This window comes from Podarcis gaigeae, assembly GCF_964106915.1.
Source record: "Podarcis gaigeae genome assembly, chromosome: 3".
NCBI lineage: Eukaryota > Metazoa > Chordata > Lepidosauria > Squamata > Lacertidae > Podarcis > Podarcis gaigeae.
In genome coordinates, this window is record NC_139680.1 from 7632980 (window position 1) to 7651856 (window position 18877).

Genomic DNA, 18877 nt, shown 5'->3' on the forward strand with positions numbered 1-18877 from the left:
GCCTTTTGATCCTGATCCTGATCAGAAGTGCCAGCTTGCAAGGTTAATTGGGGAGGCCAACGTCGTGATGCAACACGGTGTTGTGATGTCACACATGTGACATCAGCACATGAGGAGGAGCTGGGGGTGGAGCCAACACGGCAGCCAGGCAACTTCAATGGCTGGTGGCTCCTCCTCCGCCTCCTCCTGGCTCCTGTGGGAGGCTGTTTGACCCTCATTTCCCTCCACAGCAGCAGAGGAGAAGGAGCTGGCCACTGGAGGCAGCCACCATGCTTTTTTTCCATGCTTTTTCACCATGGGGGTCCAAAAGGGCTCAGCCCCCAGGAGCTGGGACCCCTGATCAGGATAGAAGTTGTAAAGAATTCATTCCACAGTGTTACTGTGGAATTTAATGGGCAGCACCACATGGGTAGGGCCAAGGTCCTTCCGCGCAATCACTGGCTCCATTCTTGGCCAGATTAGACTAGCCTTCCAGAACATAGGTAAAGGTAAAGGGACCCCTGACCCTTAGGTCCAGTTGTGACAGACTCTGGGGTTGCGGCGCTCATCTCGCTTTACTGGCCGAGAGAGCCGGCGTACAGCTTCCGGTCATGTGGCCAGCAGGACTAAGCCGTTTCTGGTGAACCAGAGCAGCGCACGGAAACACCGTGTACCTTCCCACCGGAGCGGTACCTATTTATCTACTTGCACTTTGACGGGCTTTCGAACTGCTAGATTGGCAGGAGTAGGGAACGATCAACAGGAGCTCACCCTGTTGCGAGGATTCGAACCACGACCTCCTGATCAGCAAGCCCTAGGCTCTGTGGTTTAACTCACAGCGCCACCCGCATCCCTCCAGAACATAGCGCCCTACAAATGTTTTGGACTACACCTCTCATCAATAGTCAGGGGAAGGGGAACTGCAGTCCTAAGCATTTGGAGGGCACCAGATTGGAGAAGTCTCCATGAAACATTGCAGCAATGGCATGGGAAAAGCAGATCCTAGGTCAGGGGTCAGCAAACTTTTTCAGCAGAGGGCCAGTCCACTGTCCCTCAGACCTTATGGGGGGCGGACTATATTTTGAAGAAGAAAAAATGCACAAATTCCTATGCCCCACAAACAACCCAGAGATGCATTTTAAATACAGTCATACACTGGAAGGACAGATCCTGAAGCTGAGGCTCCAATACTTTGGCCACCTCATGAGAAGAGAAGACTCCCTGGAAAAGACCCTGATGCTGGGAAAGATGGAGGGCACAAGGAGAAGGGGACGACAGAGGACGAGATGGTTGGACAGTGTTCTCAAAGCTACCAGCATGAGTTTGACCAAACTGCGGGAGGCAGTGGAAGACAGGAGTGCCTGGCGTGCTCTAGTGCATGGGGTCACAAAGAGTCGGACATGACTAAACAACTAAACAACAACTTCGGGATAATTACGCTACAGGTTGAGCACTTTCGGGTTGCGCTCCACAGCGACCCAGAAGTAACGGAGCACGTTACTTCTGGGTTTTGCCACTCGCACATGTGCAGACAGTCAAAATGATGTCATGCGTATGCACAGAAGCGGCGAGACACAACCCACAGGTGCGCTGTCGCATCTTGCGTTCCATTCGGGATGCGAACGGGGCTCCAGAACGGATCCCGTTTGCATCCCGAGGTACCACTGTAAAAGGACACATTCTACTCATGAAAAAACACGCTGATTCCCAGACCATCCGCAGGCCAGATTTAGAAGGCGATTGGGCCGGATCCAGCCCCCGGGCCTTAGTTTGCCTACCCATGTACTAGGCAATAGCTGCAGCATCTAATTTACCTGATGAATTACTGAAATGAGAGACATTGAACCCTCTTCCTCCTACACCCTGCACTGTTTTAAACCTTTCAATAAAACAAACGTTCTGAGTACTTCTCAGTTGACTCACTCAGGCATGGAACCACCATTCAGCCATACAAAAGAAAACCCTCCATAAAGGACACAAATACAAAGAAGAAAAAGAAGGAAAACTTGAGGGCACCCATCCCCCACCATCTCCACAGAGAGAGACGGAGAAGGAAAGAGAAGGGAGTGCATAGAGCTTTTACCTTCTGCTTCAAAGTTTGGTTTATTTGCTTAAAATATAAAACCCCAACACATTTGATATTGATATTGAACCTCAACAAATTGTTTAGCCTAAAAGGGGGTATGTTTTAAGGCCTTGGAATGAATTTCATCTGCTTGCTTCCCTGTTCTCTGGGTAAAAAAATAACAAACAGCAGAAGTTTCGGTTTATTTACTCTTACCCAGTTGTGTGACTTTGCTTTATTAAGATAGCGGGACTTTTAATGCTGTCATAAACAGCACTGTAAATATTCCAGGCTGTGCTTTATATGATGGGGAGCCATTTTTGAAAAGCACATTACCTTTGGCAATCTGTAACCTCTCTCCATCTGTTCCTGCCCCCAACACAATTTCAGCTCCTTTGCTCCTCCCCACCCTAAAACCCCATTGCAGTTTCCAATCCCTTTGGAGCCTTAGCTTGCCATCCCTCACTCTCTCTTTGCCAAATGTAACAACTGGGATGTCGATGTAATTTTGAATGCCTCAGCCCAGCACAATAAACCTAAACTTTAGTTGCTGGAGGATTGAAATGACTTTAATCGTGTCAGAATGTGTCTCCTGTTTGGATTCTAAAAGGAAATTGCACAATGAATCTGAGCTGTGTGCTAGAGGACACATCTCCCATACCATCAAAAAAGCCTACTCAGTCCCACCCTGTCACTTTCCATGGAGACAGACGTTTGGCACTGGAGAGAGTTAGCACACACTTCATCTACAAAGCCACATCTCGACCCTGCTTTCCCTCGCCAGGCAGTCAGTAGGAAAGCTTCAGACACTAGCGTGACCACAATTTATTCAATATTTACGCTCATATTAATTTATCTGTATACTTGAAGGAGCGTCTCCACCCCCATCGTTCAGCCCAGACTCTGAGATCCAGCGCCGAGGGCCTTCTGGCGGTTCCCTCATTGCGAGAAGTGAGGTTACAGGGAACCAGACAGAGGGCCTTTTCAGTAGTGGCGCCCGCCCTGTGGAACACCCTCCCTTCAGATGTGAAGGAAATAAGCAGCTATCCTATCTTTAAAAGACTTCTGAAGGCAGCCCTGTTCAGGGACGTTTTTAATATTTAATGCTGTACTGTTTTTAACACTTGATTGGGAGCCGCCCAGAGTGGCTGGGGAAACTCAGCCAGATGGGCGGGGTATAAATAATAAATTGTTGTTGTTGTTGTTGTTGTTGCATCTGAGTTCAATGAATATAATGGAGTGGGAAAACAAGATGCCCTGTCTCATTTTATCCTTCTCAGCCCAAAGAACTGAACTGGGTGTGTATGCATTTTGCTATTTGTCCCTAGGTTGTCTTGCTCTTGCCTGGCCCGTCTCCCTCAAGTAAAATCCAGTGCTTGAGCATTAAATTTGGTCAAGAGATGTTCCCATTCTAGAATTCCCCCCAAATCTGCTGTGCAGTCCTTGCCCTGCTCTCTGAGCCTCTGTTTACAAGGTTCCCCTGCAGAACTGGGGTATCCATGGCTAATCAGGACATGGGGGGGGGGGGGAATACTGTTCTAGCTTCCAGTAAGAGGACCAGCTCTGGCCGGGGGGGGGGGGTAGCTCTCATACAGAGGGCTGCACAGGTTTTTCTTCCTGCCCAGCCAAACTGAGGCAGAGTCACATTTCAACTTCTTCAAGTCTCATTCCAAAATCATGAGATGAGGAAATCTGTCTCCTGGCTCATCTCATATCATCCCAACTCACAAATGGATCTTTTCATGCAAAATCCTAATTTTCCCTTTCAAAAATAGATAAAAGGGCTAGCTTTGGGTCTTCTGTTTTGGTTTGAATGGTGATCTTTTGACATTAAATACCATATCCAAAAAAGAATTCACAATGCCACACTTCAGCCTAGGGATGAGAGAGAGAGTTGTAAAAGAATGGAGTTGATGAAATGCATTTCGGAGGGGTAGCTAACACAGCGGACGACAGAATTGGGAGTCAAAATGGCCTTAACAGACAGGACCAAAATTAACTAAATTAATTTCAAAAGGGACAAATGTAAGGTTCTGTGCTTAGGCAGGAAGAACCAACTGCACATGTGAAAAGGATCTGGGGGTCTTAGTGGACCACAAGCTTAACATGAGTCAACGTGTTGCAGTAGCAAAAAAAGCTAATGCGAAGAATTGATGCTTTTGAATTCTGGTGCTGGAGGAGACTCTTGAGAGTCCCATGGACTGCAAGAAGATCAAACTTATCCATTCTGAAGGAAATCAGCCTGGAGTGCTCACTGGAAGGACAGATCCTGAAGCTGAGGCTCCAATACTTTGGCCACCTCATGAGAAGAGAAGACTTCCTGGAAAAGACCCTGATTTTGGGGAAGATGGAGGGCACAAGGAGAAGGGGACAACAAGAGGACAAGATGGCTGGACAGCGTTCTCGAAGCTACGAACATGAGTTTGACCAAACTGCGAGAGGCAGTGGAAGACAGGAGTGCCTGGCGTGCTCTGGTCCAGGGGGTCACGAAGAGTCGGACACAACTAAACGACTAAACAACAACAATTCTGCCTTGACCAGATCACACTTGGAATACTGTGTCCCGTTCCGGGTGCCACAATTTAAGGAGGATATTGACAAGCTGGAGCATGTGCGGAGGAGGGCAGCCAAGGTGATCCAGGGTCTGGAAACCAAAGCTGATGAGGAGTACTTGAAGGAGCTGCATATGTTTAGCCTGGCAAAGAGGAGGCTGAGAGGAGATACGATAGCCATCTTCAAATATCTCAAGAGCTGTCATGTGGAAGAGGGAGCATGCTTGTTTCTCCTGCTCTGGAGGGTAGGACTCAAACCAGTGGCTTCAAGTTACAAGAAAGGAGAATCTGACTAAACATACGGAAAAACTTGGTGGCAGTAAGAGCTGTCTTAATGCATGTTTGAACAGACTCCTTTGTTTTTTGGTGTGTGGTTTTTTTTTTAATTTACATATAAAACACATACATATACATTTACACAATACATGTACACAACACACTACCTAATTTTCATAACATAAAACATATCTACATTACTCTATATAATACCTACCTATACTATACATATCAACATACCTACACACCTACCACACAGGGACACCCACCAAGTGACTTGACTTCCAGCTGTTCTTGTTACGCTACTTGAAGCCGATTGAAACTAAATCCTTCGAAGACAGAGGTCCTATGGCTAGGTCAGGATGGCATGGGGATGAGGGACCAACTCCCTTCTCTTGCGGGGGCCCAATTAGTGCCATTGCCTTCCGTTAAGAGTTTGGGTGTAATCCTTGATACCTCCCTTTCCATGGAGGCGCAAGTTACAGCAACAGCCAAGGCGACATTTTTCCACCTTCGCCGCATCAAGCAGTTGGTCCCTTACCTTTCCCGCCCCGACCTGGCCACCGTGATCCATGCGACGGTCATCTCCAGGCTTGACTACTGTAATTCGCTCTATGCGGGGCTGCCCTTGAAGCTGTCCCAGAAACTCCAGCGGGTACAGAATGCTGCAGCGAGGCTCCTCACGGGGTCTCTGCCATGGGAGCATATTCACCCAGTGCTTTTCAAGCTGCACTGGCTCCCGGTGGAGTACAGGGTCAGATTTAAGGTGCTGCTTTTGACCTTTAAAGCCCTTCACGGCCTAGGACCCTCGTACCTCCGGGACCGCCTCTCCTGGTATGCCCCACGGAGAGCCTCAAGGTCCATAAATAATAACACCCTAGTGGTCCCAGGCCCTAAAGAAGTTAGATTGGCTTCAACCAGAGCCAGGGCCTTTTCAACTCTGGCTCCGGCCTGGTGGAACGCTCTGCCTCATGAGACCAGGGCCCTGCAGGATCTGATTTCTTTCCGCAGGGCCTGTAAGACAGAGTTGTTCCGCCTGGCCTTTGGCTTGGAGCCAATTTGATTCCCTCCCCCTCTCTCTCTCTCTTTTTTTCCTCCTCTTTCTTTCTTTTCCTTCTCCTGCGATGAGGCTACATTTTAATATTTTAATGTTCCATTATTTTAATGTTGTATTTTATTTTTGTTTTTAAGTTGTAATCATTCATCTTGTTTTTATTATTGCTTGTAAGCCGCTCTGAGCCCGGCCTTGGCTGGGGAGGGCGGGGTATAAATAAAAAATTATTATTATTATTATTATTACTTTATTTTTCCAACTAGCTTAAACGCATTTCATTATTTCTTTAATCTCTTCTTTTATCTTAACTTTACTCTCCTTTCACTCTAATTATTTTCTGGATTCACTCAGTATCTGTCAGAAATTCTACTTTTTCCACATAAATTTTGATGTATTCCTTAAAGATAGCCCACTCCTTATTCACTTTTTGTACCAGATCTCTTCTTATCCTCCCTGTTAGTTTGGCAATTTGGAAGTATTCCATCATTTTAGATAACCAGTCTGTTTTTGTTGGGGCACTGCTGCTTTCCAATTTTTGGCAATCAATAACCTTGCCGCCATAGTTGCATACATAAATATTGGTCTGAACGTTCTTTTTATTTCCTCTGACATGATACCTAGGAGAAAGGATTCTGGGTTTTTTTTCAAATGAAAATCTAAACATCTTTTTCAGTTCTTTATAGATATTTTCCCAGAATCCCACTATCGCTTTGCACTCCCACCACATATGTAGAAAGGTTCCTGTCCCATTGTTGCAACTCCAACATACATCACTACAGTTTTTGTACATTTTTGCCAATCTGGCCAGGGTCAAGTACCATCTGTATTGCATTTTCATTACATTCTCTCTTAAATTGTAGCATGCTGTAAATTTGATATCTCTTTTCCACAGCCGTTCCCATTGGCTCATCATAATATTTTTCCCTAACAGACTCCTGTGAGAGGTGATGGGCTCTCTTTCCTTGGAGGTTTTTAAGCAGAGGTTGCATGGACATCTGTCTGGGATGCTTCAATTTCATTGTTTTTCCATTTCACTTTTAATTTGCATACCGCCTTTCTATATTACTGTATACAAGGCGGTTTACAAGCTGAAGAAACAACAAAATAGACAGCAAAGATCACACATGTAATAACAATCTGATCCAATACAAAATAGTCACAATAACTCTAAATTAAACAACTTACATCAAATAAAGCAATAATCAATAATCCATTAGAATATAATGGTAAACTGTAAAATTAAATAGAAGCAAATAATAATTAAACACTTATCAATTACAATAAAGTATTACTAAACTATAATCAAGAAATATAACAGCAAAACACAATGCATAAAATGCCACAAAACATACAAAACCATGTAAAAGGATCAAATTGAGAAACAAACATGATTTAGCTGAGATTCCTGCATTGCGGGTCTCTTCCAACTCTACAGTTCTGTGATTCTCCGATTCCTAGATGTCAACCCAAGGTACTTAGCCACAAAGTGCTAAGGAGTAGGGCTCATTGCACAGTTAGTTTCAACGGTGTTCCACTCTCAGTGTGAAGGATAACAGTGGGCAATAGGGTTGCCATACGTCCAAAATTTCCCAGGTTTGACTGTTGGAAACTATACCTGGGCGGAAAATCTCTGGAATGTGATCCAAGGTTTTCATTGACTTGTCCAGCTAACTTTGAATAAAGCACTTGACCTGTTCCAATGCAATATGTCTTTTCTCTGAGCTTTTGTCGCAAACCTTTCCGGCTTCAAAATGATCAGACAACAGCAAATGCTGCTAGGTTTATCGAGGGTGCAATGAGATTAAGGGCCACTATCTGAACGATAATCTTGGTCATTTGATTGCCCTTTTGACCCATTGCTGTCTTTTTATTTGTATATATTGCTTGTTTTATGTTGCTATGGCCGTTGGCTAATGCGAATCAAGTTTATCTTATCTTATCTCTGGAATGTCCAGGAAATTCCAGACATATGGCAACCCATGTCGGAAGTGTAGATTTCGGCAAATTTCCTTAAAAATTGTTTGTTTGTTTGTTTGTTTGTTTGTTTGTTTTAGATTTTGCAAAACTAAACAACTATGGCCAAAAACCTCCGGATTTTCACTTTTTGAAATATGGCAACCCTACAATACAACCTCCCCTGTGGTCACTGTGTGTATGGAAACATTACGCTGAATTTTGACAACACTGTGATTTGGACAGTATTGCTTCTTTTGCACAGAGTGCTCTCAAGTGATGGTACATGTCAGGGAACTGCCATCGGAGAGTCAGGTGGTGGAAGGGCTCCAGGAGGCTAGGAGACCTTCGGATGCGGAGGAAGGAACCAGTAGGGGGAGAGGGAGAGTTCCTGCAGAAACTCAAGCGGAGGAATGGCTCCAAGATGTTTCCAGTGAGAACAGCGGGCAGGGCTCAGGACCTCCGCTGGGGACGCCCACTCCGCGCAGGAAACTGTCACGCAGAGAATCCAGAAGGAGAGTTTCCGTCAAGGAACTCTTATGTTGGCGTAAATTCCGGAAGCGCCCACTGACGGATTCTGCCAGCGATTGAGGTAGCCATGCACCCATGGCTCCGCGGACTGGGAGAGCTTAGGAACTGATGGTAAAGCTTGGAGGGCTTAAACGCTTACGCACGAGCAGCCCCCTTATCCCATTACAGTACAGTTCTAGTTGCAGGCACTGGGTGGCTTCCTCCTCTCAAAGCTCATCTTATTTTAAAATGCCCACTGCTGCATCTATCAAAGCTGGCTGCATAGCAGCAGACCCCATAAACCCGAGTGCTTTTTGGTGATGGTGATAGATGCAAATCACCATCCTGGAAATGAGTTGGAGGAATTGGTTCTGAGGGTAGCATTCAGGGGAGCCATAAAACATTAAGAGGAAGTGCCTAGATGTATATATATTGCATGTTGAATTGAAAGTTCCTGTTAAGAAAAAAATGTGCTCAGGTTGCAGTCGCTAGTAGTATTAATTACTGATGGGAGCCACAATGAGGCATGAGGCAAAGATTTGGATCCTGTCCCTTCATTAGCTCTTTCCTATTAACCTTGACTGGAATCAATTTTAAGTCCAGCAGGCAAGATACTTTTTTTTAATTTGTAAGCATTTCTGCTTTATTGTGGAATGCTCTCTCATTGCCTTTGTTCAGTGTAAAAGGCTCTCTGTGTAATACAGTTTAAATTATTTACTGTTTAGCTGCTTAATTTTGTCTTCCTAGAGGTTGGCTGATGATGCCACCCTCAGCAGTAGTTAATATATACCACTGAGCGCATGACGTGACCTTTCTCCAACTCATGCGGCATGCCTGACTTCATTCTCCAATCTTATTAAATAGGTGAAATTATCCTCTGAAAGAGCGCAACTCGAAGTGGGCAAGGTCTGTTTGGGATTCTTCATCCCTTCTGCAGAGCTATGGCAAGTAGTTTAGTATGAAACACATCAGGAGGAGCAAAAGGTGCAGAGTCCATTTCTCACACATTGTTCCTCTGACGTGAAATAAATTTAAAGAAAATTGTGCCCTTCTCCCACCCTCCCTCTAAAATTGGGCTTTTGAGGGGCTGATTTTTCCTACTTAGTCTGCTTTGTTATTAACCCCCACAATATTTTGTAATGAACAAAATGCTTTGCAATCTTTATACAACTTGAAACTCACTTTTTGGAAGCCTTTTCAATTGTACAATGGCATAATCTTTTGCAGGCAACAACAAACTTCATCAGATAGTGGGCAGGAACTTAGCTTCTGATGAAGCAGATCAGTGCTGTGATGGGATAATGAGCTGCTTGTGCGTAAAAGCTTGATCCCGCTGGGGTTTGGCCGGTCATCCAAACCCAGGCACTAACGGAGCCCCCAAAAGCATGACTCCGTCAGTCGCTGGTAGAATCTGACAGTGGGCGTCTACGGAACTTACGCCAACATAAAAGCTGTTTGACGGACATGCGCTTTCGTGACTCTCTGCGTGACAGTTTCCGGCGAAGGGAGGGAATTCCTAAAGGGGGTCTAGTTACCTCTTCACTATTCTCACTAGAAGCGTCTGAGAGCCTCCCCTCCGCTGTAACTCCTGCACTCCCCCTGCTGGTTCCTGCTTCTGCTGCAGAGTCTCTCCTACTCTGCTGGAGCCTGTCCAGCACCTCTAACTCCGATGGCAGTTCCCTGACATCCACCTCCCCCCCAGGCCCCCCTTCACCCCCTCCCGCCTCCTCTCCCACTGGCGGTGAGGGCGGAAAGCCCCTGAAAGAGCAATCCTCGTCATCAGAGGATTCAAACACTTCTAGCCACGGCGTCCCGTCTCTCTCCCCGTCTTCTTCTTCTTCGTCGGAGGCAGCTTCCTCACCCACCCCTGACTCTGGGAACCCTTCAAACTCTCCCTCCTCATCGGTGGTCCCAAAGTGTTCCCTTCTAAATCGTGCCACGGGTTGCGGTTTTCTTGGGAAACGCTGATGAAATGTTTCTATTAAGATCTCGTCATTCACTACCTCTGCTGGCACCCAAGTGTTTTCCGACTCTACTTCCCCCTCCCATTCTACCAGATATTCCACCTGATTCCCCTTCCACCTGGAATCAATGATTCCTGCCACGTTCATGTCGCGCTCTCTCTCTTCTATCACGAGCGTTTGGGTGGCCTCTCTCTCACGCTCCCCCCACTCACGCCCCTCTCGGTACGGCGACAGTAATGACCTGTGAAATACTGGGTGTAATTTCATGTGACTGGGCAGTCTGAGTTTGAATGCTACTGGGTTGACCTGCTGTATGACCTCAAAGGGTCCCAATTTCTTGGGTCTCAATTTCTTACTCCCACCCTTGAACGGTAGTCCTTGGGTGGACAACCACACTCGGTCTCCCACCCTTATGATTTCACCTTCCCTCCTATTTCTGTCTGCTTGCTTCTTATATTCTTCCTTGGCTCTCTCTAAGTTAAGTTGAAGCTGACGGTGGATCGCTTCCATCTCTTCAAAAAAATGTTCCGCTGCCGGCACGCTCCACCTCTCCCCCCCCTCTCCTGGGAATGCCCGGGGATGGCACCCATAGTTTGCCAGGAAAGGACTCATCCCTGTGGACACATTCTCCGCGTTGTTGTAGGCAAATTCGGCCAGCGGTAGCTTATCTACCCAATCATTTTCTCTGTCCTTTACATAACACCTCAGGTATTGTTGCAAAATGCCGTTTGCCCTTTCCGCTTGCCCATTAGTTTCTGGGTGTCGGGCAGTGGAGAAATTGAGTTCTACTTGCAGTAAGCTCATAAGTTTCCTCCAGAACCTGGAAGTAAATTGTTTGCCTCTGTCACTGACCACCCTCAAGGGGGCGCCATGCAACCTGAAAATATGCTCTACAAACAACTTGGCGGTCTCCTCCGCTGTAACCGCATGTGAACAGGCTATAAAATGACACATTTTGGTTAATAGATCTACCACCACCATGACAGCTGTTTTGCCTTTGGATTTTGGCAGGTCCGTCATAAAATCTATGGATACTGCCTCCCAAGGCCTTTCTGGCGTGGGTAAGGGTTGTAATAGCCCCGCTGGCGCCACCCTCTCTCCTTTTGCTCGCTGACACCTGTCGCAACCCCTAACATATTCCCGCACGTCCTCCCTCACCTTGGGCCACCAAAACTCCCTGGTAACCAACCACATGGTTTTGTGCTGTCCAAAATGTCCCGCTGTGGGGCTGTCATGCAACTGCTTGAGTACTCTGCCCCTCAGTTCCCCATCTGGTATGTACAGTGCCCCTTTGTAATACAACGCCCCGTTCTTTTCTTCAAATCCCCCTGTGTTCTCTTCTGTCCTCCTGAGTTCTCTGAGTTTCTCTTGGGCGTATTCATCGTTCTCCGTACCTTCCATCAGTTCCCTTTGCCCCACCAATGCCGCCCCACACACCCAGCGGTCTTCGGAGATTACATGCCTTGCCTCAGGCGCTCCCTCCCCCTCTAAGTACTCAGGTTTCCTGGAAAGGGCATCCGCTCTCACGTTCTCTGAACCTGGCACGTAACGAATCTCAAAGTGGAATTTGGAGAACTCCTGGGCCCATCGCACTTGTCTCTGGTTCAGGACACGGGCTGTTCTCCAATATTCCAGATTTTTGTGGTCAGTTCGGACTTGAACCTTGTGTTGCGCCCCAATCAGCAAGTGCCGCCATTTCCGGAATGCTTCATGAATGGCGAGCAGTTCTCTGTCGTACACTGTGTAGTTCCTCTCGGATTTGTTCAATTTCCGCGAAAAGAATGCACACGGTCTCCATTCCGACGTATCCTTTCCTGGCTGGAGAAGCACGGCCCCCACTGCTCGGTCTGACGCGTCAGTCTCCACTCTCATTGGTTGTTGTAGATCCACGTGCAGAAGCTGTTCTTCCGACGCAAACGCCTGCTTTAGGCGTTCGAACGCCCGCTGCGCTTCTTCCGTCCAAACAAATTTCTTTTTGCTACTAAGACAATCTGTGATGGGCGCGGTCAAATGGGCAAAGTTTTTGATGAACTTCCTATAGAAGTTTCCGAACCCCAGGAACCTTTGCACGTCCTTCTTGGTCTTTGGTGTTTTCCATTCCAGTACCGCTTGAACCTTGCTGGGATCCATGGCCAATCCCTTGTCAGACAACCGGTACCCCAGGAATTCCACCTCCCTAGTATGAAACTGACACTTCTCCAGTTTCACCCACAGCCTGTTTTCTCGCAGTTTGCTCAGTACCTCTCTTACATCTCGCACATGCTGCTCCTCATTCTCTGAGTACACCAGGACGTCATCTAAGAACGCTACGCAGTTCTTGTAGAGCAATGGCCCCAGGACGTGATTCATGAATGATTGAAAACAGGCGGAGCCTCCTTGTAATCCGAAAGGCATAACGAGGTACTCAAACGCCCCCAAGGGGGTGAACATAGTGGTCTTCCACTCATCCCCCTTCCTCACACGTATCAAGTTATATGCCCCCCTAAGGTCCAGCTTGGTAAAAATCTTCCCTTTTCTCACCTGTGTCAGAATGTCATCAATTCTAGGCATAGGGAAAGTCACTGGTTCTGACACTGCATTCAGGGACCTGAAATCACACACAAGTCTGGGCTTGCCCGTGTTTTTTTTGTCCACAAAGAACACTGGACTGCCCCCCACCGCTCGTGACTCTCTGATGAAACCTCTCTTGAGATTCTTGTCAATGAACTCCCTTAACTCCTGCATCTCACTGTCTGACATTGCATACAGCTTCCCCACTGGCAATTGTGCTCCTGGGAGTAAGGTAATTTGACAGTCAAAGGGTCTGTGCGGGGGCAATTTATCCGCTTCCTTTTCGCTGAATACGTCAATCAAGTCAGCGTATTGTGGTGGCACCTTCCCCTTGTCCATCACTTCCACCCCTGCTAGAGTGGCCCTGCTGCTTGCCTGGGCCTCTCCCTCCTTGCAGTGTTCTAGGCAATGTGCTGATCCAAAGGAAACCACGCGCTGATGCCAGCCTACTAGCGGATCATGTAGTGCCAGCCAGCTCATTCCCAAGATAATAGGGGCTCCTCCCAGGGTGGCTACGTTAAACGCTATCAGTTCTGTGTGCCGTGCCACCCTCATTATCATTGGTACGGTCTGTTGGCTCACTTCTCCTCCCAACAGCTCCCTCCCATCAATCGTGGTAACCTGCAAAGGCTTACTTAATGGGATAGTCTGTATCTGGTGCTCAGCTGCAAACTCCTTACTCATGAAATTACATGAGCTACCTGAGTCCAATAGCGCTCTTATCTTTAGTGGGTGTCCGTTTGCCAGTTCCAGCAACACCTCTATCACAAGTGCTGGTCTTGGGGGTTCCGGCGTGGGCACGTTCACTACTCCCTGGCCTGGCTGCTGTGCCCCGATGTTGGCAACCAGGCGTTGGCTTTTACTTGCTCCTTCATTTCATCCTCCTCCTTCCCCCCAACAGTTCCTGCCATCCCTTGCCATTCCTTCCTTTGCGGACAGACTCTGGCAAAGTGACCTGGCTGTTGGCAGAGATAGCATCTCTTGCCGCTCTTTCCCTCCTTCTTCCGCCCTTCACTGGTGTTTGAAACTGTGCGCGCGCGCGCTGCTCCAAGTTCCATCGGCTCTGCTGGCGGGAAAGGCTGCTCCGGAATCTCTGGAATGCGGAAGTCCTTCCAACGTTCCCCCTTTCCTTCCCGCTTTTCCAAAGCTCTAGCCTCCTGGCGTGCTCCTATGGACAGCGCTGATTTAGTCAGCTGGTCCATAGACTCCGCCCTAGGCGCCCGGGAAAGTTCATCTTTCACTGCCGGAGAGAGACCTTCTTCAAATAGCATTTGAATAGGTTCACTAGCAAGGTTCCACCCCAGTCTATGAATCAGCATGGTGAACTCAGTCCAGTACTCACGTACAGATCGGCTCCCCTGTTTACAAGCCATCAACTCCCTGCGCACCATCCCCTGCTCAATCTCGCTGGAAAACATCAAGTCCATGGCGCGAAAAAACTTCATTGTGTCCTTTAAGATTTCATTATTGGCTGCCATCAGGGGGCGAACCCAGTCCCTCGCCCCTCCCTCTAGATGGCCAATCACGTACGCCACTCTAGAGTTCTCATCGGGGAAGTCATCAAACAGTAGATTGAGAGCATATTGCATCTCTGTTCTAAAGGCTTGATAGTTCCTGGGATTCCCCCCAAATTTCTGCACCAATCCAGGCACCCTTCTGGCAAGTGGGGTGGTTTTCCCCTTATCTGCATCTTGAGCCCTCCTCTCCTCCAGCCTCGCCGTTTGCAGTGCGAGCTGGACCTCCAACGCCCTGTACCTTTCTTCCAGGCTTGGATCTGCTCCAGCTCCAGCTGCCCCGGTTCCTGCTGGTTCACTCATGATGCCCTCTGCTTGCACAAACAGCTTTCGGAGACTGTCAGATTGCTGTGATGGGATAATGAGCTGCTTGTGCGTAAAAGCTTGATCCCGCTGGGGTTTGGCCGGTCATCCAAACCCAGGCACTAACGGAGCCCCCAAAAGCATGACTCCGTCAGTCGCTGGTAGAATCTGACAGTGGGCGTCTACGGAACTTACGCCAACATAAAAGCTGTTTGACGGACATGCGCTTTCGTGACTCTCTGCGTGACAGTTTCCGGCGAAGGGAGGGAATTCCTAAAGGGGGTCTAGTTACCTCTTCACTATTCTCACTAGAAGCGTCTGAGAGCCTCCCCTCCGCTGTAACTCCTGCACTCCCCCTGCTGGTTCCTGCTTCTGCTGCAGAGTCTCTCCTACTCTGCTGGAGCCTGTCCAGCACCTCTAACTCCGATGGCAGTTCCCTGACAAGTGCCTACAAAAGCTTCTGCAATTTCATATTAAACATTTCTAAAAAGTGAGTCCCATAGTGCCATTGAATACATTTCCTTCTCTTTGTGATAGAAGACTAATGTGGTTTTCATGTGCTATGTATACAACTTGGAAACTTTCATGTTATATTTATACAATTTGTTGAACACTTATACAATTTGTTGAACACCATATTGGTGGGACACGGGTGGCGCTGTGGGTTAAACCACAGAGCCTAGGACTTGCTGATCAGAAGGTAGACGGTTCGAATCCCCGCCACGGGGTGAGCTCCCGTTGCTTGGTCCCTGCTCCTGCTAACCTGGCAGTTTGAAAGCTCTGGTTCACCAGAAGCGGCTTAGTCATACTGGCCACATGACCCGGAAGCTGTTTGCAGACAAACGCCGGGACCTAACGGTCAGGCGACCCTTTACCTTTACCTTACCGTATTGGTATCCCACATTTCGGCTCAAGGAGGAGGTTATACCATGTCATCCTCACAAGAAACCTGCAACTAGTTACACACATTGGGACTGATTAGCCCAAAATCATGGAGAGAGCTCAATGACTGTGCACGGACAATCCCAGCCCAAAAAACTAATCACACAGGCTCTCACACTACGTCCACCAGTACTGTTTCAATGCTACAAAAACAGGGAAATGATACTGCGAAACAGCGATTTGCACATAGTCTAACAGTAAATTCATGAATAATTTTGACTGGGGAGGGAGCATTTAAGTCAAAGGCCAACACGCTTTCAATGGCTCTCTCACTGATTTATTACTGTCACACTGTGTTAGTCTTGTGGGAGGTATATCCTATTGTGTGCCTGATTACCCAAATTCAATTCCCAGAGTAGGCAATGCTCTCAGGGAACTGCATCATGGCGGGGGGGGGGGGGGAGATGTGAGCTGGTATAGTTTAGTTGTCAAGATTATGGACTCCAGCCTAAAAGACCCCAGTTCATGTCCCAGTAGCCCTATCATTGTCAGTATGACTCAGTGGGCTCTCTCCAGAGCCGTCTTTCCTATTGAGTTTACTGGTGCGTTGCACCAGGGCGCTGACCTCTCAGGGGCGCCCCAGCGGCGCCAGCGGCCTCCTCTTTCCCTGTACACCCACCAGCTGTGCCCCATCAACAATATGGCTGGCGGGCATGCAGCTTCCTTCCCATGTGTGCTGATCCCATGGGGGCGTTACCGTGAGGCGTGGTCAGAGTCCGGTCCTGGGTCGAGGATCTGGAGACTGTCCACCAAGGGCGAAGCGGGGTCCAAAGCAAGGAGCCGGGCGTGGTCGTGAACTCGGAAAAACAGGTCTGGGTGCTGGCCGAAACAGGTTTCCAATGACGTTGCTCCCACAACCTGGGACTGGGCTGACTGGCCTTTATCTCCTCTGAGGCCAGGGGTGGTCCTGGCCCACAGGTGACTCACCTCTCCTGGCCTTAAAGCAAGCACTCCTCCTGCGGGAACTTAGTTCCCTCCGCCTCTCTGCCCTGAGCCTCTGCAGCTCAGGAGAGGCTGGAGGGTTACTGGACCCAGAGGCAACCTCACCTTCCCCTGACAGGGCTGGGAGAGGAGCACCTGCAGGCAATGGGTCCTCAATCACCTCCGGAGCCAGAGTGGATTCATCTGGTGTCTGCTCCTGAGGATCCGGCACAGGTGCGGGCCTTTCAGATTCAAGGCCCTGCCCCTGCTCAGCTGGCCCTGGAGGCGGGGACTCCTATGCAGGCAGGGATTCCTCCGGTTCAGCCTCTGAATCAGATTCCCAGGCCATCACACCATGCCTCTGCAGGAGGAGAGCAATCCCCGCAGAGGCTTGGGAAAAGGTCAACAACTCTGGGAAGTGGGGGGGGTGGCGGAGGGATCTTTGCACCACAATGGCGGATATGCTCTCTCCAAGCTGAGAGTCGTGTTAAGGAATTCTGAGATATACAAAATGCTTAGAGTTTTTAATTAAAGCCCTATCAAAATGCCAAGTAACAAGATGATCTCACGTCCAGGGATTTCTGTAGCCCAGAGTTGTCAACCTTTTTCAGCTTGAGGGCTATAGAGAAGCAGTGAGCATAGCCATAGTGTGACCAGTGCATACTTACTGATACATGCTCACATGCACTTACCACATATACAACACACAAACAAATACCCACCAAACATGCACATAGAACAGAGAGAGAGAGACCACACACATACACTGACCACACATAATACGGACGACACGCATGCAATCACCACACATAAACCCACACATAGAGCACTGCAGTGAGTGGAAGAGGAACACTGTCTGTTGCTCTCCAGCTGAACCTACTGATCTTGGAAATGACGCCACCTGCACAGCCAATGGTTGACTCCCTCTCTCTTCCTGAGCCAAGACCTTCAACATCAAGCAGTGATGAAAAAAAGCACCCGTGCTCCAAGGCCCTTCAGTTTCCTACCCAGAAATAAAGACTACAAATAAATGTTATTTCAGCAATGGCCATTTTAATTTGCCCTTTCTGTGACAGCTGCACTGGGTAGAGCATGAGACTCCTAATCTCAGGATTGTGGGTTCGAGCCCAACATCGGGCAAAAGATTCCCGCATTGCAGGGAGTTCAACTAGGTGAGTTCAACTATGAGTCTATGTATCTGTGACTGCTGATTATTATACCTTGGTTTGTGATCACATTGCATCTGGATCTTATTGAACGGTTTCCTTCCTTCCCGACAGTTGTAAGGATTTGGATAGTAGCAAAACAAACATGAAGCATAAACAAAAAGCATAGGAAGTGCAAGCATTTTATGTCCACCAACCCAGATATTTGTTACGGCCTCAGTCCAGGATACCTGAAGGAGCGTCTCCACCCCCATCGTTCTGCCCGGACACTGAGGTCCAGCGCCAAGGGCCTTCTGGCGGTTCCCTTATTGCGAGAAGCCAAGTTACAGGGAACCAGGCAGAGGGCCTTCTCGGTAGTGGCACCCGCCCTGTGGAACGCCCTCCCACCAGATGTCAAAGAGAGCAACAACTACCAGACTTTTAGAAGACATCTGAAGGCATTATGTTTAATATTTTGTTGGAAGCCACCCAGAGTGGCTGGGGAAACCCAGCCAGATGGGTGGGGTATAAATTATTATTATTATTATTATTATTATTATTATTACTATTATTATTATTATTTATTATTATTATTATTATTAGGGTTTCATCTGGTAAGGGCTGACCTTCCCTTTAATTGGTGAAATTCCTCAGCATTGGCTAACTATCATGTTTTCGCCAGCATCTCTAAATCATGATATTCCAACTACTTGAGAGCCAGTGTGGTGTAGTGGTTAAAAGCGGTAGAGTCGTAATCTGGGGAACCGGGTTTGCGTCTCCGCTCCTCCACCTGCAGCTGCTGGGCGACCTTGGGCCAGTCACACTTCATTGAAGTCTCTCAGCCCCACTCACCTCACAGAGTGTTTGTTGTGGGGGAGGAAGGGAAAGGAGAATGTTAGCCGCTTTGAGACTCCTGAAGGGGAGTGAAAGGCGGGATATCAAATCCAAACTACTACTACTACTACTACTATTCTTCTTCTTCTTCTTCTTCTTCTTCTTCTTCTTCTTCTTCTTCTTCTTCTTCTTCTTCTTCTATATCGCTTAATCACAGCCATCTCTAAAGCAGTCCTTTCTAATTGCACATTGTGTAGTCTATTAAGCCGTCCATTCCACCCACTTTTTGCATTAACAACATTCACAAGTGACACA